The sequence below is a fragment of the Panthera leo genome, chromosome C1 (genome assembly GCF_018350215.1).
Source record: "Panthera leo isolate Ple1 chromosome C1, P.leo_Ple1_pat1.1, whole genome shotgun sequence".
NCBI lineage: Eukaryota > Metazoa > Chordata > Mammalia > Carnivora > Felidae > Panthera > Panthera leo.
The window spans coordinates 103836417-103862951 of NC_056686.1; the positions used below are offsets into that span (position 1 = coordinate 103836417).

Genomic DNA, 26535 nt, shown 5'->3' on the forward strand with positions numbered 1-26535 from the left:
GTGATAACGATGGGTTTTGGGCTTTCTAACATGCAAAGTGAAACGCGTGATAGCTGCAGCCTAAAGGTGGGCAGGGGAGTAATGGGAAGAGGCATGGGATCACTTGGAGGGAAGCTGGCAAGTTACAGATGTATATGTTATGAAGCCCAAAGCAGTAGCTGAAATAACAAAAGAAAGAGTGATAGCCGATAAGCCCACGGGGCGGAGAAGTCGGATCATACAAAAACCATGTAAACGCTATGTTATTAGAGCAATTGCTCTTCTAGGACTCTACCCTGTAGAAATGTTGGTACAAGTGACCAAAGATGTGTACAAGAATGAGGACTAAAGCAGTGTTTGTAACCATAAAATTCTAGAACCAACTTAATGTAAAGAATCTAAGGAAGGGGCTAAATAAATACTAGCACAAACAAAGGGTGGAAGAAACTGCATTGTTGGGAAGCGTTCAGAGGGTTCTACTCTTTCGAGGACCTCCGGATTCCCAGCGACCGGTTCTCCTCCAGAGCTCTCCTGCTCTCATCCGTGAGGACCTTAGGTCCTCTGGCTGTGCGCGAGTGCCAAACGCTTTCTACGTTCTAGAAAAGAACTACCGCGTCCCTGGGTGGGCTCGAACCACCAACCTTTCGGTTAACAGCCGAACGCGCTAACCGATTGCGCCACAGAGACCTTCGGGAGAGGAGGCCCCGCCCACAGCCCGATAGAGAGCACGCAGGCCCTCAACGCTAGGAGGAGCCACCCGCCTTCTGTCTGAGGCCAGCGGCGCCTGAGGGAAGCTGAACGCCGCTGGGCTCCCCGGACGGCTCTTCCCGTTTGTTCCGCCTTCACCCGGCCTTCGGCGGGGCCGCTGGGGCTCCCCTCGGCTGCGGTCGCTGTGGGGGAAGCTGGAGAGCCCGCGGGGTGGGGCGTGGTCCAAAGGGGCAAACGCCGAGAGAGAAGCGGGAAAAGAGAAGCGGGGGAGGCGTGGACGCGGACCACGAGACTTCCTAGGGCGCCTGTGCAGAGCCACCAGCCCAATCCTGGGACAAGGAGAATGGTTTTTGATGGTTTTTCTTCCTCGCGTGTCAGAATGGAGAAGAAGGGAAGGAGAATCCAAGGGCGGCCCGCAGTGCTCCGGGAACAAAGCAGCGCGGAAACTGGAATGACTTTGCGGCAAAAGTGCTCGAGCGCCGGCCGGACTTGTCGTCGGGCTGGTGGCGCGCCGTGATCGTATAGTGGTTAGTACTCTGCGTTGTGGCCGCAGCAACCTCGGTTCGAATCCGAGTCACGGCAGTATCTGGAGCACTCGCCATTCCTCTTTTTACTTTGGGTTTCAACTTGCCCCGGCTGCGCCCCTTACCTGGGGGACAGAGAAGGCCCCGCGCTTTCCGCTGGCCACCCCGCGCCACCACGTCTTCACCCGAAGGGAAGGGAAGGAAAACTCGCCACAGCACTAACCTGGCGACCTTCTCCGTTCCGTTGGACTCTGACCTCAAGTCAAATCAACTAAAGGGCTCATCTCCAGCGCCGCTCCAAAATGGCACAGTCCTCGATGCCCTCTACCTGTCCAGCAAGGAGCCTCATATGGTGGGCTCTAGTTGCTGCCAAACGGCGTCTCTGTGGCCCTCAAAATCTAAAGGGTCTGAAAGACCACACAAAAGGTTCCATCACCTAGGTGACACCTCCTCCATAGACCTGTTTGTCGGCTTGAACCTTGGCCCCTGCGAATCAATCTCTGCCTCCGCGGACTTTTTCCATTCTTGGCTCTCTATGATCCTCCTTAACCGTCCTCACGGTGAGCTCCCTCCGTTACTTGCGGTGCGCTCGCAAGGCTTTTAAATGCCTTCGGGCAGCCGCTTTCCACGCCAAAAGGTATTCATCGGGATACCACCTGGAGTTGTGGTCGTGCCACATCTTTGTCAAGAGTGGGGGTGTCCCTCTCTTTATCATGTTGCCGTGCTGCTGGGAGTAGTGCTATCTCAATGTGACTTTGGTATCCATTTCTCTGAGGGCTGAAAATATTGAGCATTCTTTTACGTGCTACGTCGGCCTTGTGTATCTTCTTTTCCCGAGGATCTGTTTCATGTCTTTTACCCATCTAAAACACTTGAGTTTTACCCATCTAAAACACTTGAGTTGTTTGATTTTTTCTTTTAATTAGCAGTTTGGGGGAGCTCCTCACACATTATAATGACAGGTTAGGGGGTTTGTATGCTTTCTCCCTTGCTTGCTTGCTTGCTTGCTTGCTTGTTTTGTCAGATGGGTTTTGTGAATACGTTCTCCCTGTCTGTCGCTTGCTGTTTTCATCGTCTTCCTGGGGTCTTTGGATGAGAAGATATGGTTAATGTTGATGAAGTCTAGGTTATCATGTCTTTTCTTTTAGACGCATTTTCCCCCTGGGTCTTGTTTACTAAATCTTTGCCTACCACCTAGTCACAAAGTGTCCTCAAAAAGTGATTTATACCTTTACCTTTTATGTTTTATGAGGCACCTCCAATTAACATTTGTGTGTACTGTGAGGTGGAAATAAAGCTGTTTCCCTCTCCCCTCCCCCCCCCCATATTGAACCTATTTCCTTTCTCCGTTGAACTGCTCTTCTTGAAAACGAATTCACCAGGTCAGCTGTGGGTCCATTTGTCTGTGTGTGTCTCCCGATGCCACTGGCACATTGCACGGTACTATAGGGGCTCAGAGTAAGTCTTCAAGTCAGGTAGCGTAAGCCACACCACCCACACAACCACCCGTTTTGTTCTTTTTCACACAGCGCAATACACTTGAGACGTGTAACAACTCATGTAACCAACACGCAGGTCCAGACATGCCGTCACTTCATCCCGCTCACTTCCGTGTGGGACACAGGATTCCCTCCCCCCCCCCCCCGCCCCCAGACGTAGCGGTTACCCCCCCGGTGGTCAAAGATCCTCTGATGTACCCCACCCTCCGGGGAGAAGGAATCTCCAGTTGTCTGCGGGGCCGCTGAACAGGCCAAATGTCCGGTGGGCACGCTGCAGGGGCAGCAGGCTGTAGGGCGGGGCGGGACCCGGAATCCAGTCGTTCAGGGCCGCCGGGTCTTCCTTGAAAGCCGTCTCGGTCCGCGCGCCGCCTCCGTCGCTGCGTCCCTCGGAGTCCTTTGGGGGATGTTGAGGACCGCGGGGTCTCACGCCGGGCGGGGTCCGCCCCTCGCGCCTCCTCGCGGCGACCTCGCATCCGCACGCGTCCGCCTCGCGAAGGCGAGACTCCCGGGCAGCTCTGGGGTGCGGCCCGGACCCGGCCACTTGTGGACCTGCCAGCCCTCGGCGTCTCCTGCGGGCTCTTGCTTTGGAGAGAGCGGGGAGGGAAGGTCCTTAGGGAAGGACTGCTGGGAGGATGGATGAGCTCCCAGAAAGCCCGAGGCCTTCCAGAGCTCAGGGGGAAACTGTCACTCTGGTGGGAAGCAAGGAGAAGAACGGGCTCCGTCGGTTCCCTGGTGGTCTAGTGGCTAGGATTCGGCGCTTTCACCGCCGCGGCCCGGGTTCGATTCCCGGTCAGGGAAGCGGGACATTTTTTTTTTTTTTTTTTTTTTTTGGCTTTTGGTTTTGTAGGTTGGTTGTTGGGTTTTGGTTTTTCGGTTTTTTTGGTGCCCCAATCTTCCTTTCATCCCCGGAGCTGTGCTGGCCGTCATCTGCGCTGCGCACCGCACCGACTCTTCCTTCACCTTCAGCGCTCCGGGGAAAGGACGCCAGGCCGCTCTACACGGCTCACTGTGCTTGCTGGGCTCCAAGTCAGCCGCCCCCAGGAGTGGCCTCAGAGGGCGACTAAGCATCTGGCTTGTGTTCACACTGTCGTGCAGAGGTTCAGATTCCTGTGGGGCCGCCCCAGGGACGCAGATCCGACCGAGTTCTGGAGGCCAAGCACGTCGCGGTGTTGCTGTGGACCCCTGGACACCGGCTGGTGGGCCGAGCCTCTCAGCTCAGTCCGCGCATAAAAGGCTTACTTGGCGTTTGGGAGAGGTGCCTGGACGCGATACCCTCCCGGCCTGAGAGGCAGGGGAGGGGAGCGGTGGGAGGGGAACGGGTCCTCCTGGAAATCTGTCCCATCCGCAGACTAAGCGGTCTAGCGAGGTGATGTTAAGCGACCCAACAAAGGCAGCATGTCAAGTGCGCACAAAATGGAAAACTGTTGTCGCGGCCGTAAGCCGGGGTAGGAGTGAGCATCAACACTAGGATGTCAAAACGATGACATCACAGTCAAATCCGTTTCTACAAGGGCTGTTGCATTTAACGCCCCCGTAGACTCTATACACCAGGCCCTGGGCACGTTTTCCTTTTTCCCTTCGATGCCGGCTCCGAAGACCTGTTGGGGTACATGCGATGCCCACTGTGAGGCACGAGGAGAGCGAGCGAGGGTAGGGGGAGTTGCTGCGGACCTGGACTGCAGAGGCGGCAGCGCAGGGGCTGCGGGTCGGTGGGTGTGGAGCCGCTGCTGAGAGACCGACAGCTTAAGGGGTGGGGTGGGGGGCGGTTAGCGGGCAAGGGGTGGGAGCGGGGAGGTGGAGGGAGTCGCTTGAACTCTTTGGGGAGAGTGGTTTGGAAGAAGGGCGAGGGTTGGGGGGAGGGGGAGGGCGGTGACCCTGAGCGAACCAAGCGGGGACAGAAGTGTGCAGTGTGCTTGGCGAGCCCACGCTCACACCATAGGGGAGAATCGTGGCCCCGAAGGTGGTCTTCCCGGAGCCGAGGCTCGGCTGTGGCCCTCCCGTTGTCCTGGCGCCTGCGGTGCCCTCAAGCGCAGCGAACTCAGCTGCGCCACGCCTGTTGGTGGGGGACCGCTTTCGGTGGCCTCTCCATGTTCTCCCCCTGCTCTCTTAGGTGGTGGGACTACTTCCCTTGCTCCCGTGCCGGCCCGCCGGAGACGTTGTCCTCGAAGCCGGAGAAAATTGTCCCGTGCCTCTTTCTACCCCTCTTTCTTTAGCACCGACATTGCGCGGGGTCCAGAGAGCCCTTCGGGAAACCTTGGGGCTCACGTCCTCCCTCCCTCCCCTCCCCCACAGGCCTATACGAGGGGCAGGGGGTCCCAGAATCCCTTAACCCGGTAGGTGGGGTTTTTTTGTGTTTTGTTTCTGTTTTGGTTTGGTTTGGTTTTTTGACCCTGTGTACTTTGTGGCTCTTTCTCCCTACCGTTGTCAAACCGAGGGCCAGAATTACTTTCTCTCCCTTTTGTTTGTACTCACACCCCGGGCTCATGCGCAGGGTGGCATCAAGTGACCGCTTTTTAAGAGACATCGCCTGGACGAAACATGGACGGTGTGTTGGAGGTGCAGAATATAACCTGGTGGGCAAGAGGCACCGCATGGTTCTCACAGGCTTCCCTTCTCTAGCGTGTCACTCCAAGAGGTGCGGGATTTTTAAATTCATCCCTGCCATCTGGGTGATGCTGAAGGCATAGTTTTCAAAGTCAGAAAATACAATCTATTTCATGTTGGTTTAAGAGGTGCTTTTGGTGGGTGTGGGTGTGTGTGTGTGTGTGTGTGTGTGTGTGTGTTTCCTTAAGCTCAGTTGGTACCTTTAAAAACATAGAGCCTAAAGGCAGATGGCAAGCTTGCAGGTGCCAGCACAAAAAGTGAAAATAGAGGCATCAAAGCTCCTTACGTTCCTAGGTGGATTGCCAAGATAGCTTCTTTTGTCTTCTGTTCGGGGACCTTGAGAGCGAGGAACACGGAAGACACAGACGCTTTCAGTCCCAGGCTCACTTGAGAAGTATTAGAGGAGGTCCCCACTACATTAAGGTGGGACCCTAAAGTTCTAAGCCCTTGGGGGTAGGAGTGATGCCATCTAGTCCTGCTGCATCACTCCTACCCCTGCAAGTCCCGGGGCTCTTTGGACAAGGAAGGCAGCCTTGGCTCTACAAGCAGTATAAGGAAACGGAAAGTTTAAAAAGCCCATGAGAATGAATGAATGAATGAATGAATGAATGAGCGAGCGAGCAAGCAAGCAAGTGGCGGCTGGCTGGCTCACTGGGTAGGGCAGGTGACTCCTGATCCTCGGGGTTGTAAGTTACGGCCCCACAGAGGTTACTTAAAAATAAAATCTTTAAAAGTACAATAAAATAGGGGCATCTGGGTGGCTCAGTCAGTTGAGCATCCGACTTTGGCTCAGGTCATGATCTCACAGTTTGTTGGCTCAAGCCTCATGTCGTTCTTTGCACTGACAGTGTGAGAGGCCTGTTTAGTATTCTCTCTGTCTCCGTCTCTGCCTCTGTCTCTCTCTCAAAAATGAATACACATTTAAAAACAAAATAACATAGAATAAAATAAAAGGCCCATGAGGAAACTGTGGCCATGGGCCTGACCTCTAGTGGATTTAGCCTTGAGTACACATAGCCTGGGTAGTCTGGGAAGCCTTAGGACGCCAAGTTGGTGTGGTCTGTTCCCTAGCCAGTAACAAACCCCAAGGGCCTGCCACAGGGGAATATATTCAAAGGAGAATGTACTCATCCGAGGGCTGTAGAGGGCTATAGAGGTACCTACCTTCCAATAACACTTCCAGAGAATCAGCTAGCATCTAGAACTCAGTTATAAGACATAAGAACAAAATCTCATGGATCTAGATCCATGAATCTCAGAATCTCAAAATCTCATGGATCTAGATCTCAGAATCTCATGGATCAATCCTCGTATCAAATCAGACATGAAGATGGAAATTAGGAAATATTCTGAGTCAAACAAAACTGAAAATACTGCATCTCCTGCACAAGGTGTGGTGAAACCAGTCTTCAGGGGACAATACACAGCCTTAAGTGTAAATCGAGACAGTTAGGGCTGATTGCTAATGAGCTAAATCTCCATCTCAAAGAGTTACAGAAAGACTAACAACAACAAGGGCAGGTAGGAGCAGAAATTATATACAAAAGCAGGACTTTGAAAATAAGAAACAACGTTAAAAAATAAATACAAAGAAAAAAGAAAATTAGAAATAAATATACAAAAGAGAAAAGTCAATGGTTGAATCTTTGAAAAACACTACTCCGGTAAAACTGGGAGGAGGGAAGAAGGAAGTCACTACTACTGAACTGGTAGACTTAAGGAAACAATAAATGGATATTATAAACACATATATACCAACCAATTAAAAGGCTTAAGGGAAACGTATGTCTTGTAGTAATGATTTGCGCGGAGGGCAGGGGGAGGACTAGTCCTACAACCTTAAAAAAAAATTTTTTTTTAGAATTCAAAAATCTTCCTTCAAAGAAAGCTGAAGGACCAAAAAACTTCATTCGAAAAAATGACTCCAAAGCCCAGAAATTTTAAAAGCGTCAAAAGATCGCAGAATTCCCCAACTTATTTTTATGAGTTTGGATTGAAACCAAAAACTTCCCAAAAGGCAACATGAAAAACAGAATTACAGGCCTGACTTATTGCTGAGTATACATAGCTACAAACATTCTTCAAAATATTGAATCTAGCTAGCTAGCTAGCTAATGTTTATTTTTGTGTGTGAGAGAGAGAGAGAGAGAGAGAGAGAGAGAGAGAGAGAGAGAGAGAGAACACGGGTGGGGGAGGGGCAGAGAGAGAGGGAGACACAGAAGGCACAGAGCCCGAGCAGGGCTGGAACCCACCAACCCTGAGATTATGAGCTGAGCTGAAGTCGGACGCTTAACCAACTGAGCCACCCTGGACTCCCTGATTCCAGATGTATATTTAAAAATATGTATGACAAAAATTGGTCTTAATCTAGGAAAACAGTTGATTATCATTAGAAAATAAATTAAGGGGCACCTGGCCCTTAATTTACCCTCTCCCAGGCCTGTGAGAAACTTGTTCCGTTTTCAGGCGGTCTCCTCCTCCTCCCCCTCTTCTTGCCTCCATCTTCAATGAAGAAGATATAGGAAAGGCGCGGGGGGGGGGGGGGGGGGGGGGAGGAGACCCCACAAGGGCAGGACTGCAAGAGAATATTTTGGAGAGCTTAAAGGAGAGGAGAGCTCAGTCGGTTAAGTGCCCCACTCTTGATTTCAGCTCAGGTCATGATCTCAGGGTTTGTAACATAGAACCCGAGTTGGGCTCTGTGCTCACAGCTCGCAGTGCTGAGCCTGGTTGGGATTCTCTCTCTCCCTCTCTCTCTCTGCCCTTCCCCTGCTCCCATGTGCTCCTGTTCAACCGCGCGCTCTCTCTCTCTCTCTCTCACTCTCTCTCAAAATAAATAAACTTAAAAAGAAAATAAATTAATTCATCACATTAACAACTTAAAGGAGGAAAATCATAATCACTAAAACACAGAAAAGGTGTTTGAAGAAATTCATTATCAGTTTATGATTTTTAAAAACCTCTTAGCCTAACAGGAATAGAAGAGAACAGCCCTAATCTGCTAACGGTAGCTTCGAAACCAAAAACAAACAAAACACCTTCAGCACACATTACAGTTGATGATAAAAATACTGATCTGTCCTCCCCGCCCCCCCCCCCCCTTACCCGGTCAGGAACCATCAGAAAGCAGACGAATAGGCCACCTTGACCATTTCTCTTCACCACTGTCATGGAGATCTTAGCCAGTGAGAAAAGGCAAGAAAAATGATGAGAAGTGAAAAATGAAAAATGAATACTATCATTATTGGCATACATGAAATAAACTGCTGGAACTATAAAGAGAATTGAGTATATTTTTGGTACATACACAAAATCAGAGAAAGGCGGCTATGATGAGGATTCAGAAAACGAAGGTATTGAAAACAGTATCAATGTTCAATGATCATAGCATATCATAATTCAATCCCAGGTACTGGGGTGGCGGGGGGTGGGGGAATATGATCCCTACCTCCACCATAACCAAAATCACTTCAGTGTGGACCGGACACCGAAATGTGACATGAACTCACAAGTGATTTCAGTTGCCATTAACGTAGCAGCGTATTCCTGTGATCTCAAATCTCAAGGGTAAGCAAGGATTTAAGAAATAAGACAAAAAGATGAATTCTTAGTGACGAGGCTGATCAAGTGGACTACCTCAAGAATCTCTGCTCACCAAAGCACAGAATCAAGGGTAAAAAGTCACAATTTGAGCGAATGTACTTGGCAGCCAAAGAGATTTAATGACTGCTTGCAAAACAAGAGGAAAAAGACCGACCTATAGAAAAGTCACCAGGGTGGGGGGGTGGGGGGAAACCTTATAGGAGAAAATTCAAGTGGCTAACAAACGTGTAATGGTGGTGTAACGGTGCTCCAATTCATAACCAATAAGGGCTTTACAAAGGAAACCCCAATGAGAGAACATTACAGATAGGCAAATAACACCACTACTAATTAAATGGGGGGTAGGGGACTAGGTAGAAGGTTCTGACCTGGTAAAGCATGGGAGTAAAGGGCTAATACTATTTTACTTCTTCATCTGTGTGCGGGTTACACAGGTGTGTGCATTACAATCAGTTGTTATGCTGTACACGCAGATTCTGTGCATTTTATGTATCTTACAATTTTTCAACACCCCTCCTCACACACACCCTGATGAATCCTATGAACAGAGAGAAGGCGGTTGAGATTCCAAGATTTTGTTCCACGAAGAAAGGTGTGGGCATTACTCTACCACATGCCTCCAAGGACAACCCTATGCAGACCAGATCCATGAAGTTGAGTTTTGGGTTGATGTGAAGTCAAAGAGTACTCTCCCAGAACCAACCGTGATGGAAAATAATCTGTGAAGGCTAAATGCCTTTAGTTGTGTCATTTGAACACTCCGAAAAGGCTGTAGGCGGGAGCCATAACCTTTCAGATCTCTCCTCTGCTGTCTCATTGCTTAATTCACAACCCACATCTCCTTTTCTCTCCTCTCCTTTAAGCTCTCCAAAATATTCTCTTGCAGTCCTGCCCTTGTGGGGTCTCCCCCCCCCCCCCCCCCCCCCGCGCCTTTCCTATATCTTCTTCATTGAAGATGGAGGCAAGAAGAGGGGGAGGAGGAGGAGACCGCCTGAAAACGGAACAAGTTTCTCACAGGCCTGGGAGAGGGTAAGGCAGGGAGGCAAAGACATGTGTTTTGTTTGTTTGTTTGTTTGTTTGTTTCCTTCCCAGCTAACAGTCAAGGGGAATTTTGAGGGGTTGTTACAGGCTTTAGCATCTTTACTCCATCCAGCAGGTAAGTCATCAGTTTCCTTTATGTAAATCAGAACTCCTCCTCCCTCCCCAGGCCCCACCCTTAGACCCTCATTCCTGTTGACAGAGAAAATTGTGTGTCACAGCTCAGAATTTATTCGTTAAAATTTCAGATTTCCAAGAATCTAAAAATAAATTAATGACTAAAACGACTTCAATGGTTCCAACACAGTATGGCCATCGTTCTGCCCCCAAAAGTAGAAAGACAGCCTCAGAATAACAAAACTCTTGAAATTGAATAAATCAAGTTTAGTTTTAAAACGGAAAGGGCGGGGGAAACTCCCCCCCCCCCCAATCTTCGATTTTAAGTTACTGTTAGAGGAATCCGCCAGAGATTTTTCGGATGAAAATTAATCACCCGCAGTCTCCAACGCAGTCACGCACTTAGTGCCCTCAAATGGGAATCCTTTCGAAGGAGCGTCCAAGAGGTAGAAAACAAACCCGGATCAACAGTTCCCAGAGTCTTCAGTTCTTTTTCCCTTATTAAAAGTCTACTTTTCGGGCTAACACCTGTTGGGGCGCACTGCCAGGCACGCGGCATCCTCGCGGGAACAGCCACGCGCGCGCGGGACGCGCGCAGGCGGCGGCGGCGGCTGATGACCTGAACCTACGCGTTTACAGCAGCTCCACGCGGGTCCACGCGGGTTCCTCCCTACCAGCCTCCACCTTTATTCAGGCTCAAGGGTGTCTGCCGGGCCCCGCGACTGCTGTCCTCCCGAGACACTTTGGTGTCTCGATCCTCGCTCTGCACTGAGACGTGGCCCGGCGGCCAACCCAAGGCCCAGCACGGGCATCGGTGACCTGGTGGCTCTTTGGGTTCCGCGGCTCCCCCAGGGCGAGGCTGAAGGTAACTGTGGTCTTAGATCCAAATAGTCTAAACCGCAGACCCCGCGGTGTCACCTGCGGGGGGCGGAGGGAAGAAAGGTACCAACCCGGGAGCCAGCTGGTCGTCGCGCGGCACGCCAAATGCACTTACGCATTTAGGCACAACCCCAGTGTAGGTGGACTGCTTAGTCAAGCTTTCTGCTCAGAAGTCACCCTGCGGAGTTTGGTTCTCATTTTCCTACTCCTGGAAGCCAGAGTCACGAGATGCTCGGACTTGCCTTGTGCAACAGGTAAAGCAAAGAGGAGGCGCCTCCTGAAACGAGAGGGGGCGCGGCCAAAAGGAAAGCAGGGCAGGATGCATTGGCCGGGAATCGAACCCGGGTCTCCCGCGTGGGAGGCGAGAATTCTGCCACTGAACCACCAATGCTTCGCCCTGGGCCAAGTGCGTGATGGGTCTGTGGAAACAACCTCCAGAGCGACTCCCAGCTAGGGCGCCGGGCGATTTCAAAGGTTCCAGAACAGGTTTACGCGGTCGTCTTTGCAACACGGAGCTAACTCACCCACAGGCACTCGAAGCAAAGGCTTCACAAGGAGACTTCCATCCAACACAATTTCAAAATAAACTGTTTCGTCGGCTCACACCACAACTCTGAGAAAGGCTCTTCCCGACTGGCCAACAGACCCCGGCAGGAAAACGCCGGAAAGTCATCCAGACCCCTTGATGATGACCCTGAACCTTCCACCGTCAACCTCCAACATGTCACCCTAGACGGTCTGAGAAAGTAATGTGACTTGCCAGCTTAGGCGAGTAAAATTCTAACTCGGGGAAGAAATAAGAAGCAGAAGTCGACTGGCAGTAGAAGGAGGAAAGGGCGGGAATCTGAACGCTATTCTGAAAGCTCTGTCCTGTGAAAGCAACTTTCTGCTTCTGTACTATGTTGGGAGCGCTTCTGTCCTGTTTACTTGGATGCTTTCATTCTGTGGCTTCCCATTCCTATGCTTTTGTTCTATGCTGGGGGCGCTTCCACCCTGTTTACCTAATCTTGGCTGCTTTCACCCTAAACCTTTTAACCCATTGATGCAAGCTCAGGGAATTCCTAAACTTATTCCCCACAAGTATGTCCATGTGTGTATTTGTGAAGGAGAGGAGAGAGAAAGTTTCCCAATTTTCTTCTCTCTCTGTCATTGTCTAACATCCTTAGAATATAGAGTATACTAGGACACCATGATACCCCTTGCTCTTTTGTTCACATACACAACTTAGGTTTTCCATGAATATGAATAATTTTCTTATGAAAAATCTCAAAATCTGGGTGCCTGGGTGGCTCAGTCAGTTAAGTGTCTGACTCTTGGTTTCAGGTCATGATCTCACGGGTTCCGAGTTTGAGCCTGGCATCAGGATCTGTGCTGACAGTGTAGAGCCTGCTTGGGATTCTCTCTCTCTGCCCCTACCCCGCTCATGATCTCTCTCAAAATAAATGAACTTAAAAAGTTTTTAAAAAATGTCAAAATAAAGTGGACATATCACACACTCAATTCAGATACTCAGGAAAGTATTTCCAAAAAAAAAAAAAAAAAGACTTCTGAATGGAGACCTGTAGAATGAAATGAATTGGAAGAACAAAGAGGGCATTGTGGGAAACCATTCCCTTGGGGAGGGAAGCCAGCACCTGGAGGTGAGATCGTTCCTGACCTGTCAAGCACTTCAATGTTGCCAGTCCTGAGAATCAGCAAGAGATATTCAGATGATGCGGATGGGCGGAGGTAGATTACATGTCATATAGGTATCAAGACACTGTAGTGAAGGAATCTGAGGACATGGGTGGCTTTAGGTTACAGATATGCCCAGATTTAGGCTGTGGAAGGGTCACTCATGATGCAGTGTGGCAAATGGATGGGAGTATACTAGACTGGCTCTAAGGTCGCTGGATCCGGTTGTATTAAATGAGGAAGGAGCTGATGGATGGAAGGGTGCACTCATAGAGTGGCAGTAAGCCAGCGGCGAACCCAGTAAAGTTAGGGACTATCTACTGATGATACTCGACATGCATTTGCATGCCAAGAGGGTGAGAGAGTACATCCCAAGAGGGCAGCAAGATCTGGTTTGGGCAACAGAATGGGTGGTGGTGGGAGTACATGTTCTAGGTGGGGGCAGGAACTGATTTGGCTGTTGTTTTGATGATTGACTAAAACACTCAAGATAATGCACTGCTACATTTTGGGACACACTGTGCCTGGGTCTGATCTTAGAGGTACAGAGGGTGGTGTGTGATGCTGACAGGGAACTCCCTGGTGCCTTGAGTTTTAGCACTTGTGACTCTGAGATGCATAGGAGGCAGTGACTTGTAAATCAGAAGTTGTGAGTTGGAGGTGCAGGTCTGTAGTTTCAAAAGAGATGTGGGGATAAACGTACCCCTGGTTGATGCAGGTGGTATTGAAAGTGTGTTGGCCAGAGCCGGTGTGTGTCCTGGATGTTGGGCAGAGGGCAGAGGGAGCCAAAGCTCTTCAAGGTCGAGGTGATGGTCCTTTTCCTTATTGAGCTCAAGTTTATGACTCCGCCTCCACCTAGCTTGCCTTCTTCTAGCAAGAGACCTGTCATGGCACCTCTGTGGCTCCTGTCCTTCAAAAAGTCATAATGATTCCTAGTCTGAAGGGTGGGGGAGCTCTCCAGTTCCTAGCTTCAGTTTAATTTCCCCAGGGAAAACTGGGGAAGGAACTCTCCTATCTTTCAAGATCATCAAAGGACCAACATATTAACATTTAAACCATCGATATTTTTTCTAAAAATTAGCCTGCTCCTTATAAAGCCAGTACACCAAGACCTGTGCTTCATATACATCTCACAGTCACCAATGCTACAACTCGGTGCAACAGGGGGTCCAATTCAGATTAGAATCTCCAAAACAATCATCAGCCACAAGCTCAATATGAACCTTTTCGTAATTATGATATATCTCCTATCCATTAAATGCTTTGAACACCGTAAAAGACAGCCGAGTGTTATTGTTATAATGATTACAAGACTGACTCATTTATTCCTGTAAAAAAAGACAAAAACAAAAACAAAAACAAAGCCCTAACTCACTTGACCAAAATGCGTTTCTTCATTAGCTCGGTTCAGATTCCCGCCCTTTCCTCCTTCTACTGCCAGTCGACTTCTGCTTCTTATTTCTTCCCCGAGTTAGAATTTTACTTGCCTAAGCTGGCAAGTCACATTACTTTCTCAGACCGTCTAGGGTGACATGTTGGAGGTTGACGGTGGAAGGTTCAGGGTCATCATCAAGGGGTCTGGATGACTTTCCGGCGTTTTCCTGCCGGGGTCTGTTGGCCAGTCGGGAAGAGCCTTTCTCAGAGTTGTGGTGTGAGCCGACGAAACAGTTTATTTTGAAATTGTGTTGGATGGAAGTCTCCTTGTGAAGCCTTTGCTTCGAGTGCCTGTGGGTGAGTTAGCTCCGTGTTGCAAAGACGACCGCGTAAACCTGTTCTGGAACCTTTGAAATCGCCCGGCGCCCTAGCTGGGAGTCGCTCTGGAGGTTGTTTCCACAGACCCATCACGCACTTGGCCCAGGGCGAAGCATTGGTGGTTCAGTGGCAGAATTCTCGCCTCCCACGCGGGAGACCCGGGTTCGATTCCCGGCCAATGCATCCTGCCCTGCTTTCCTTTTGGCCGCGCCCCCTCTCGTTTCAGGAGGCGCCTCCTCTTTGCTTTACCTGTTGCACAAGGCAAGTCCGAGCATCTCGTGACTCTGGCTTCCAGGAGTAGGAAAATGAGAACCAAACTCCGCAGGGTGACTTCTGAGCAGAAAGCTTGACTACGCAGTCCACCTACACTGGGGTTGTGCCTAAATGCGTAAGTGCATTTGGCGTGCCGCGCGACGACCAGCTGGCTCCCGGGTTGGTACCTTTCTTCCCTCCGCCCCCCGCAGGTGACACCGCGGGGTCTGCGGTTTAGACTATTTGGATCTAAGACCACAGTTACCTTCAGCCTCGCCCTGGGGGAGCCGCGGAACCCAAAGAGCCACCAGGTCACCGATGCCCGTGCTGGGCCTTGGGTTGGCCGCCGGGCCACGTCTCAGTGCAGAGCGAGGATCGAGACACCAAAGTGTCTCGGGAGGACAGCAGTCGCGGGGCCCGGCAGACACCCTTGAGCCTGAATAAAGGTGGAGGCTGGTAGGGAGGAACCCGCGTGGACCCGCGTGGAGCTGCTGTAAACGCGTAGGTTCAGGTCATCAGCCGCCGCCGCCGCCTGCGCGCGTCCCGCGCGCGCGTGGCTGTTCCCGCGAGGATGCCGCGTGCCTGGCAGTGCGCCCCAACAGGTGTTAGCCCGAAAAGTAGACTTTTAATAAGGGAAAAAGAACTGAAGACTCTGGGAACTGTTGATCCGGGTTTGTTTTCTACCTCTTGGACGCTCCTTCGAAAGGATTCCCATTTGAGGGCACTAAGTGCGTGACTGCGTTGGAGACTGCGGGTGATTAATTTTCATCCGAAAAATCTCTGGCGGATTCCTCTAACAGTAACTTAAAATCGAAGATTGGGGGGGGGGGAGTTTCCCCCGCCCTTTCCGTTTTAAAACTAAACTTGATTTATTCAATTTCAAGAGTTTTGTTATTCTGAGGCTGTCTTTCTACTTTTGGGGGCAGAACGATGGCCATACTGTGTTGGAACCATTGAAGTCGTTTTAGTCATTAATTTATTTTTAGATTCTTGGAAATCTGAAATTTTAACGAATAAATTCTGAGCTGTGACACACAATTTTCTCTGTCAACAGGAATGAGGGTCTAAGGGTGGGGCCTGGGGAGGGAGGAGGAGTTCTGATTTACATAAAGGAAACTGATGACTTACCTGCTGGATGGAGTAAAGATGCTAAAGCCTGTAACAACCCCTCAAAATTCCCCTTGACTGTTAGCTGGGAAGGAAACAAACAAACAAACAAACAAACAAAACACATGTCTTTGCCTCCCTGCCTTACCCTCTCCCAGGCCTGTGAGAAACTTGTTCCGTTTTCAGGCGGTCTCCTCCTCCTCCCCCTCTTCTTGCCTCCATCTTCAATGAAGAAGATATAGGAAAGGCGCGGGGGGGGGGGGGGGGGGAGGAGACCCCACAAGGGCAGGACTGCAAGAGAATATTTTGGAGAGCTTAAAGGAGAGGAGAGAAAAGGAGATGTGGGTTGTGAATTAAGCAATGAGACAGCAGAGGAGAGATCTGAAAGGTTATGGCTCCCGCCTACAGCCTTTTCGGAGTGTTCAAATGACACAACTAAAGGCATTTAGCCTTCACAGATTATTTTCCATCACGGTTGGTTCTGGGAGAGTACTCTTTGACTTCACATCAACCCAAAACTCAACTTCATGGATCTGGTCTGCATAGGGTTGTCCTTGGAGGCATGTGGTAGAGTAATGCCCACACCTTTCTTCGTGGAACAAAATCTTGGAATCTCAACCGCCTTCTCTCTGTTCATAGGATTCATCAGGGTGTGTGTGAGGAGGGGTGTTGAAAAATTGTAAGATACATAAAATGCACAGAATCTGCGTGTACAGCATAACAACTGATTGTAATGCACACACCTGTGTAACCCGCACACAGATGAAGAAGTAAAATAGTATTAGCCCTTTACTCCCATGCTTTACCAGGTCAGAACCTTCTACCTAGTCCCCTACCCCCCATTTAATTAGTAGTGGTGTTATTTGCCTATCTGTAATGTTCTCTCATTGGGGTTTCCTTTGTAAAGCCCTTATTGGTTATGAATTGGAGCACCGTTACACCACCATTACACGTTTGTTAGCCACTTGAATTTTCTCCTATAAGGTTTCCCCCCACCCCCCCACCCTGGTGACTTTTCTATAGGTCGGTCTTTTTCCTCTTGTTTTGCAAGCAGTCATTAAATCTCTTTGGCTGCCAAGTACATTCGCTCAAATTGTGACTTTTTACCCTTGATTCTGTGCTTTGGTGAGCAGAGATTCTTGAGGTAGTCCACTTGATCAGCCTCGTCACTAAGAATTCATCTTTTTGTCTTATTTCTTAAATCCTTGCTTACCCTTGAGATTTGAGATCACAGGAATACGCTGCTACGTTAATGGCAACTGAAATCACTTGTGAGTTCATGTCACATTTCGGTGTCCGGTCCACACTGAAGTGATTTTGGTTATGGTGGAGGTAGGGATCATATTCCCCCACCCCCCGCCACCCCAGTACCTGGGATTGAATTATGATATGCTATGATCATTGAACATTGATACTGTTTTCAATACCTTCGTTTTCTGAATCCTCATCATAGCCGCCTTTCTCTGATTTTGTGTATGTACCAAAAATATACTCAATTCTCTTTATAGTTCCAGCAGTTTATTTCATGTATGCCAATAATGATAGTATTCATTTTTCATTTTTCACTTCTCATCATTTTTCTTGCCTTTTCTCACTGGCTAAGATCTCCATGACAGTGGTGAAGAGAAATGGTCAAGGTGGCCTATTCGTCTGCTTTCTGATGGTTCCTGACCGGGTAAGGGGGGGGGGGGCGGGGAGGACAGATCAGTATTTTTATCATCAACTGTAATGTGTGCTGAAGGTGTTTTGTTTGTTTTTGGTTTCGAAGCTACCGTTAGCAGATTAGGGCTGTTCTCTTCTATTCCTGTTAGGCTAAGAGGTTTTTAAAAATCATAAACTGATAATGAATTTCTTCAAACACCTTTTCTGTGTTTTAGTGATTATGATTTTCCTCCTTTAAGTTGTTAATGTGATGAATTAATTTATTTTCTTTTTAAGTTTATTTATTTTGAGAGAGAGTGAGAGAGAGAGAGAGAGAGCGCGCGGTTGAACAGGAGCACATGGGAGCAGGGGAAGGGCAGAGAGAGAGAGGGAGAGAGAGAATCCCAACCAGGCTCAGCACTGCGAGCTGTGAGCACAGAGCCCAACTCGGGTTCTATGTTACAAACCCTGAGATCATGACCTGAGCTGAAATCAAGAGTGGGGCACTTAACCGACTGAGCTCTCCTCTCCTTTAAGCTCTCCAAAATATTCTCTTGCAGTCCTGCCCTTGTGGGGTCTCCTCCCCCCCCCCCCGCGCCTTTCCTATATCTTCTTCATTGAAGATGGAGGCAAGAAGAGGGGGAGGAGGAGGAGACCGCCTGAAAACGGAACAAGTTTCTCACAGGCCTGGGAGAGGGTAAATTAAGGGCCAGGTGCCCCTTAATTTATTTTCTAATGATAATCAACTGTTTTCCTAGATTAAGACCAATTTTTGTCATACATATTTTTAAATATACATCTGGAATCAGGGAGTCCAGGGTGGCTCAGTTGGTTAAGCGTCCGACTTCAGCTCAGCTCATAATCTCAGGGTTGGTGGGTTCCAGCCCTGCTCGGGCTCTGTGCCTTCTGTGTCTCCCTCTCTCTCTGCCCCTCCCCCACCCGTGTTCTCTCTCTCTCTCTCTCTCTCTCTCTCTCTCTCTCTCTCTCTCTCTCTCACACACACAAAAATAAACATTAGCTAGCTAGCTAGCTAGATTCAATATTTTGAAGAATGTTTGTAGCTATGTATACTCAGCAATAAGTCAGGCCTGTAATTCTGTTTTTCATGTTGCCTTTTGGGAAGTTTTTGGTTTCAATCCAAACTCATAAAAATAAGTTGGGGAATTCTGCGATCTTTTGACGCTTTTAAAATTTCTGGGCTTTGGAGTCATTTTTTCGAATGAAGTTTTTTGGTCCTTCAGCTTTCTTTGAAGGAAGATTTTTGAATTCTAAAAAAAAATTTTTTTTTAAGGTTGTAGGACTAGTCCTCCCCCTGCCCTCCGCGCAAATCATTACTACAAGACATACGTTTCCCTTAAGCCTTTTAATTGGTTGGTATATATGTGTTTATAATATCCATTTATTGTTTCCTTAAGTCTACCAGTTCAGTAGTAGTGACTTCCTTCTTCCCTCCTCCCAGTTTTACCGGAGTAGTGTTTTTCAAAGATTCAACCATTGACTTTTCTCTTTTGTATATTTATTTCTAATTTTCTTTTTTCTTTGTATTTATTTTTTAACGTTGTTTCTTATTTTCAAAGTCCTGCTTTTGTATATAATTTCTGCTCCTACCTGCCCTTGTTGTTGTTAGTCTTTCTGTAACTCTTTGAGATGGAGATTTAGCTCATTAGCAATCAGCCCTAACTGTCTCGATTTACACTTAAGGCTGTGTATTGTCCCCTGAAGACTGGTTTCACCACACCTTGTGCAGGAGATGCAGTATTTTCAGTTTTGTTTGACTCAGAATATTTCCTAATTTCCATCTTCATGTCTGATTTGATACGAGGATTGATCCATGAGATTCTGAGATCTAGATCCATGAGATTTTGAGATTCTGAGATTCATGGATCTAGATCCATGAGATTTTGTTCTTATGTCTTATAACTGAGTTCTAGATGCTAGCTGATTCTCTGGAAGTGTTATTGGAAGGTAGGTACCTCTATAGCCCTCTACAGCCCTCGGATGAGTACATTCTCCTTTGAATATATTCCCCTGTGGCAGGCCCTTGGGGTTTGTTACTGGCTAGGGAACAGACCACACCAACTTGGCGTCCTAAGGCTTCCCAGACTACCCAGGCTATGTGTACTCAAGGCTAAATCCACTAGAGGTCAGGCCCATGGCCACAGTTTCCTCATGGGCCTTTTATTTTATTCTATGTTATTTTGTTTTTAAATGTGTATTCATTTTTGAGAGAGAGACAGAGGCAGAGACGGAGACAGAGAGAATACTAAACAGGCCTCTCACACTGTCAGTGCAAAGAACGACATGAGGCTTGAGCCAACAAACTGTGAGATCATGACCTGAGCCAAAGTCGGATGCTCAACTGACTGAGCCACCCAGATGCCCCTATTTTATTGTACTTTTAAAGATTTTATTTTTAAGTAACCTCTGTGGGGCCGTAACTTACAACCCCGAGGATCAGGAGTCACCTGCCCTACCCAGTGAGCCAGCCAGCCGCCACTTGCTTGCTTGCTCGCTCGCTCATTCATTCATTCATTCATTCATTCATTCTCATGGGCTTTTTAAACTTTCCGTTTCCTTATACTGCTTGTAGAGCCAAGGCTGCCTTCCTTGTCCAAAGAGCCCCGGGACTTGCAGGGGTAGGAGTGATGCAGCAGGACTAGATGGCATCACTCCTACCCCCAAGGGCTTAGAACTTTAGGGTCCCACCTTAATGTAGTGGGGACCTCCTCTAATACTTCTCAAGTGAGCCTGGGACTGAAAGCGTCTGTGTCTTCCGTGTTCCTCGCTCTCAAGGTCCCCGAACAGAAGACAAAAGAAGCTATCTTGGCAATCCACCTAGGAACGTAAGGAGCTTTGATGCCTCTATTTTCACTTTTTGTGCTGGCACCTGCAAGCTTGCCATCTGCCTTTAGGCTCTATGTTTTTAAAGGTACCAACTGAGCTTAAGGAAACACACACACACACACACACACACACACACACCCACACCCACCAAAAGCACCTCTTAAACCAACATGAAATAGATTGTATTTTCTGACTTTGAAAACTATGCCTTCAGCATCACCCAGATGGCAGGGATGAATTTAAAAATCCCGCACCTCTTGGAGTGACACGCTAGAGAAGGGAAGCCTGTGAGAACCATGCGGTGCCTCTTGCCCACCAGGTTATATTCTGCACCTCCAACACACCGTCCATGTTTCGTCCAGGCGATGTCTCTTAAAAAGCGGTCACTTGATGCCACCCTGCGCATGAGCCCGGGGTGTGAGTACAAACAAAAGGGAGAGAAAGTAATTCTGGCCCTCGGTTTGACAACGGTAGGGAGAAAGAGCCACAAAGTACACAGGGTCAAAAAACCAAACCAAACCAAAACAGAAACAAAACACAAAAAAACCCCACCTACCGGGTTAAGGGATTCTGGGACCCCCTGCCCCTCGTATAGGCCTGTGGGGGAGGGGAGGGAGGGAGGACGTGAGCCCCAAGGTTTCCCGAAGGGCTCTCTGGACCCCGCGCAATGTCGGTGCTAAAGAAAGAGGGGTAGAAAGAGGCACGGGACAATTTTCTCCGGCTTCGAGGACAACGTCTCCGGCGGGCCGGCACGGGAGCAAGGGAAGTAGTCCCACCACCTAAGAGAGCAGGGGGAGAACATGGAGAGGCCACCGAAAGCGGTCCCCCACCAACAGGCGTGGCGCAGCTGAGTTCGCTGCGCTTGAGGGCACCGCAGGCGCCAGGACAACGGGAGGGCCACAGCCGAGCCTCGGCTCCGGGAAGACCACCTTCGGGGCCACGATTCTCCCCTATGGTGTGAGCGTGGGCTCGCCAAGCACACTGCACACTTCTGTCCCCGCTTGGTTCGCTCAGGGTCACCGCCCTCCCCCTCCCCCCAACCCTCGCCCTTCTTCCAAACCACTCTCCCCAAAGAGTTCAAGCGACTCCCTCCACCTCCCCGCTCCCACCCCTTGCCCGCTAACCGCCCCCCACCCCACCCCTTAAGCTGTCGGTCTCTCAGCAGCGGCTCCACACCCACCGACCCGCAGCCCCTGCGCTGCCGCCTCTGCAGTCCAGGTCCGCAGCAACTCCCCCTACCCTCGCTCGCTCTCCTCGTGCCTCACAGTGGGCATCGCATGTACCCCAACAGGTCTTCGGAGCCGGCATCGAAGGGAAAAAGGAAAACGTGCCCAGGGCCTGGTGTATAGAGTCTACGGGGGCGTTAAATGCAACAGCCCTTGTAGAAACGGATTTGACTGTGATGTCATCGTTTTGACATCCTAGTGTTGATGCTCACTCCTACCCCGGCTTACGGCCGCGACAACAGTTTTCCATTTTGTGCGCACTTGACATGCTGCCTTTGTTGGGTCGCTTAACATCACCTCGCTAGACCGCTTAGTCTGCGGATGGGACAGATTTCCAGGAGGACCCGTTCCCCTCCCACCGCTCCCCTCCCCTGCCTCTCAGGCCGGGAGGGTATCGCGTCCAGGCACCTCTCCCAAACGCCAAGTAAGCCTTTTATGCGCGGACTGAGCTGAGAGGCTCGGCCCACCAGCCGGTGTCCAGGGGTCCACAGCAACACCGCGACGTGCTTGGCCTCCAGAACTCGGTCGGATCTGCGTCCCTGGGGCGGCCCCACAGGAATCTGAACCTCTGCACGACAGTGTGAACACAAGCCAGATGCTTAGTCGCCCTCTGAGGCCACTCCTGGGGGCGGCTGACTTGGAGCCCAGCAAGCACAGTGAGCCGTGTAGAGCGGCCTGGCGTCCTTTCCCCGGAGCGCTGAAGGTGAAGGAAGAGTCGGTGCGGTGCGCAGCGCAGATGACGGCCAGCACAGCTCCGGGGATGAAAGGAAGATTGGGGCACCAAAAAAACCGAAAAACCAAAACCCAACAACCAACCTACAAAACCAAAAGCCAAAAAAAAAAAAAAAAAAAAAAAATGTCCCGCTTCCCTGACCGGGAATCGAACCCGGGCCGCGGCGGTGAAAGCGCCGAATCCTAGCCACTAGACCACCAGGGAACCGACGGAGCCCGTTCTTCTCCTTGCTTCCCACCAGAGTGACAGTTTCCCCCTGAGCTCTGGAAGGCCTCGGGCTTTCTGGGAGCTCATCCATCCTCCCAGCAGTCCTTCCCTAAGGACCTTCCCTCCCCGCTCTCTCCAAAGCAAGAGCCCGCAGGAGACGCCGAGGGCTGGCAGGTCCACAAGTGGCCGGGTCCGGGCCGCACCCCAGAGCTGCCCGGGAGTCTCGCCTTCGCGAGGCGGACGCGTGCGGATGCGAGGTCGCCGCGAGGAGGCGCGAGGGGCGGACCCCGCCCGGCGTGAGACCCCGCGGTCCTCAACATCCCCCAAAGGACTCCGAGGGACGCAGCGACGGAGGCGGCGCGCGGACCGAGACGGCTTTCAAGGAAGACCCGGCGGCCCTGAACGACTGGATTCCGGGTCCCGCCCCGCCCTACAGCCTGCTGCCCCTGCAGCGTGCCCACCGGACATTTGGCCTGTTCAGCGGCCCCGCAGACAACTGGAGATTCCTTCTCCCCGGAGGGTGGGGTACATCAGAGGATCTTTGACCACCGGGGGGGTAACCGCTACGTCTGGGGGCGGGGGGGGGGGGGGAGGGAATCCTGTGTCCCACACGGAAGTGAGCGGGATGAAGTGACGGCATGTCTGGACCTGCGTGTTGGTTACATGAGTTGTTACACGTCTCAAGTGTATTGCGCTGTGTGAAAAAGAACAAAACGGGTGGTTGTGTGGGTGGTGTGGCTTACGCTACCTGACTTGAAGACTTACTCTGAGCCCCTATAGTACCGTGCAATGTGCCAGTGGCATCGGGAGACACACACAGACAAATGGACCCACAGCTGACCTGGTGAATTCGTTTTCAAGAAGAGCAGTTCAACGGAGAAAGGAAATAGGTTCAATATGGGGGGGGGGAGGGGAGAGGGAAACAGCTTTATTTCCACCTCACAGTACACACAAATGTTAATTGGAGGTGCCTCATAAAACATAAAAGGTAAAGGTATAAATCACTTTTTGAGGACACTTTGTGACTAGGTGGTAGGCAAAGATTTAGTAAACAAGACCCAGGGGGAAAATGCGTCTAAAAGAAAAGACATGATAACCTAGACTTCATCAACATTAACCATATCTTCTCATCCAAAGACCCCAGGAAGACGATGAAAACAGCAAGCGACAGACAGGGAGAACGTATTCACAAAACCCATCTGACAAAACAAGCAAGCAAGCAAGCAAGCAAGCAAGGGAGAAAGCATACAAACCCCCTAACCTGTCATTATAATGTGTGAGGAGCTCCCCCAAACTGCTAATTAAAAGAAAAAATCAAACAACTCAAGTGTTTTAGATGGGTAAAACTCAAGTGTTTTAGATGGGTAAAAGACATGAAACAGATCCTCGGGAAAAGAAGATACACAAGGCCGACGTAGCACGTAAAAGAATGCTCAATATTTTCAGCCCTCAGAGAAATGGATACCAAAGTCACATTGAGATAGCACTACTCCCAGCAGCACGGCAACATGATAAAGAGAGGGACACCCCCACTCTTGACAAAGATGTGGCACGACCACAACTCCAGGTGGTATCCCGATGAATACCTTTTGGCGTGGAAAGCGGCTGCCCGAAGGCATTTAAAAGCCTTGCGAGCGCACCGCAAGTAACGGAGGGAGCTCACCGTGAGGACGGTTAAGGAGGATCATAGAGAGCCAAGAATGGAAAAAGTCCGCGGAGGCAGAGATTGATTCGCAGGGGCCAAGGTTCAAGCCGACAAACAGGTCTATGGAGGAGGTGTCACCTAGGTGATGGAACCTTTTGTGTGGTCTTTCAGACCCTTTAGATTTTGAGGGCCACAGAGACGCCGTTTGGCAGCAACTAGAGCCCACCATATGAGGCTCCTTGCTGGACAGGTAGAGGGCATCGAGGACTGTGCCATTTTGGAGCGGCGCTGGAGATGAGCCCTTTAGTTGATTTGACTTGAGGTCAGAGTCCAACGGAACGGAGAAGGTCGCCAGGTTAGTGCTGTGGCGAGTTTTCCTTCCCTTCCCTTCGGGTGAAGACGTGGTGGCGCGGGGTGGCCAGCGGAAAGCGCGGGGCCTTCTCTGTCCCCCAGGTAAGGGGCGCAGCCGGGGCAAGTTGAAACCCAAAGTAAAAAGAGGAATGGCGAGTGCTCCAGATACTGCCGTGACTCGGATTCGAACCGAGGTTGCTGCGGCCACAACGCAGAGTACTAACCACTATACGATCACGGCGCGCCACCAGCCCGACGACAAGTCCGGCCGGCGCTCGAGCACTTTTGCCGCAAAGTCATTCCAGTTTCCGCGCTGCTTTGTTCCCGGAGCACTGCGGGCCGCCCTTGGATTCTCCTTCCCTTCTTCTCCATTCTGACACGCGAGGAAGAAAAACCATCAAAAACCATTCTCCTTGTCCCAGGATTGGGCTGGTGGCTCTGCACAGGCGCCCTAGGAAGTCTCGTGGTCCGCGTCCACGCCTCCCCCGCTTCTCTTTTCCCGCTTCTCTCTCGGCGTTTGCCCCTTTGGACCACGCCCCACCCCGCGGGCTCTCCAGCTTCCCCCACAGCGACCGCAGCCGAGGGGAGCCCCAGCGGCCCCGCCGAAGGCCGGGTGAAGGCGGAACAAACGGGAAGAGCCGTCCGGGGAGCCCAGCGGCGTTCAGCTTCCCTCAGGCGCCGCTGGCCTCAGACAGAAGGCGGGTGGCTCCTCCTAGCGTTGAGGGCCTGCGTGCTCTCTATCGGGCTGTGGGCGGGGCCTCCTCTCCCGAAGGTCTCTGTGGCGCAATCGGTTAGCGCGTTCGGCTGTTAACCGAAAGGTTGGTGGTTCGAGCCCACCCAGGGACGCGGTAGTTCTTTTCTAGAACGTAGAAAGCGTTTGGCACTCGCGCACAGCCAGAGGACCTAAGGTCCTCACGGATGAGAGCAGGAGAGCTCTGGAGGAGAACCGGTCGCTGGGAATCCGGAGGTCCTCGAAAGAGTAGAACCCTCTGAACGCTTCCCAACAATGCAGTTTCTTCCACCCTTTGTTTGTGCTAGTATTTATTTAGCCCCTTCCTTAGATTCTTTACATTAAGTTGGTTCTAGAATTTTATGGTTACAAACACTGCTTTAGTCCTCATTCTTGTACACATCTTTGGTCACTTGTACCAACATTTCTACAGGGTAGAGTCCTAGAAGAGCAATTGCTCTAATAACATAGCGTTTACATGGTTTTTGTATGATCCGACTTCTCCGCCCCGTGGGCTTATCGGCTATCACTCTTTCTTTTGTTATTTCAGCTACTGCTTTGGGCTTCATAACATATACATCTGTAACTTGCCAGCTTCCCTCCAAGTGATCCCATGCCTCTTCCCATTACTCCCCTGCCCACCTTTAGGCTGCAGCTATCACGCGTTTCACTTTGCATGTTAGAAAGCCCAAAACCCATCGTTATCACTTTGGTTTCATCTGCTCCATGTTTTTTCAGAGATTTAAAGAATAATTTAAAAACCATAGGTGTGTGGGCGTACATATATGTATATATACGTATACATGTGTGCGTATGTATGTATATATATGTATGTGTGTGTATATGTAATATATTAATATATATTTTTATATATATATAAGTTTTTCCCCATGCGGTTACCATTCTGTTGTCCTTTATCCATTTGGCTACATGCAGATTCCCATCTGGTATCAGTGTCCTTCCTGGAGGATTTAACATTTCTTGTGGTGTGGGTCTGCTGGTGATGTACTCTTTCAGCATTTGTATGTCTTCCAATGTCATTCACCTTCATTTCTGAAAGCCTTTTTTGGAGGGGAGGCATAGAATTCCACCTTGACTTTGATGCTGCTCCATTGCCTTCTCACTTGCACCGCTTCCGGGGAGAAAACTGACATCACGTTTACTTTTGTGTTCTGTACGTACCGTGTCTTTTTCCTCTGGGTGCTTCTGCACAGTTGTTTTTGTTTTTGTTTTCTCTTTCCATGGATTTGCGCAATACAATTATGATGTGACTAGATACGGTTTTCTTCCTGTCTCTTGTGCTCATTCGTCGTGTTCATTCGGCTCCTTGGATCGGTGGGTTTACAATCATTATAATGATTGGAAATCCTTCTGTTGCTGTCTCCTCAAAAATTGCTTCTTTACCCCCAGTCCCAGTCTTTTCAG

The 26535-nt window shown here is 50.0% G+C and overlaps 8 non-coding genes across 8 annotated transcripts; 4 read left to right on the forward strand and 4 right to left on the reverse strand.

The window, feature by feature from the left end:
- Positions 1-592: 592 nt before the first annotated feature.
- Positions 593-666, reverse strand: TRNAN-GUU. The gene has a single exon. It is a non-coding gene; the product is annotated as a tRNA-Asn (tRNA).
- A 531-nt stretch (positions 667-1197) lies between these two features.
- On the forward strand, positions 1198-1269 carry TRNAH-GUG. Its single transcript has one exon. It is a non-coding gene; the product is annotated as a tRNA-His (tRNA).
- Positions 1270-3436: 2167 nt separating this feature from the next.
- TRNAE-UUC lies at positions 3437-3508 on the forward strand. The gene has a single exon. It is a non-coding gene; the product is annotated as a tRNA-Glu (tRNA).
- A 7760-nt stretch (positions 3509-11268) lies between these two features.
- TRNAG-CCC lies at positions 11269-11339 on the reverse strand. Its single transcript has one exon. It is a non-coding gene; the product is annotated as a tRNA-Gly (tRNA).
- A 3147-nt stretch (positions 11340-14486) lies between these two features.
- On the forward strand, positions 14487-14557 carry TRNAG-CCC. The gene has a single exon. It is a non-coding gene; the product is annotated as a tRNA-Gly (tRNA).
- A 7752-nt stretch (positions 14558-22309) lies between these two features.
- Positions 22310-22381, reverse strand: TRNAE-UUC. Its single transcript has one exon. It is a non-coding gene; the product is annotated as a tRNA-Glu (tRNA).
- A 2168-nt stretch (positions 22382-24549) lies between these two features.
- On the reverse strand, positions 24550-24621 carry TRNAH-GUG. The gene has a single exon. It is a non-coding gene; the product is annotated as a tRNA-His (tRNA).
- A 531-nt stretch (positions 24622-25152) lies between these two features.
- TRNAN-GUU lies at positions 25153-25226 on the forward strand. The gene has a single exon. It is a non-coding gene; the product is annotated as a tRNA-Asn (tRNA).
- Positions 25227-26535: the final 1309 nt, after the last annotated feature.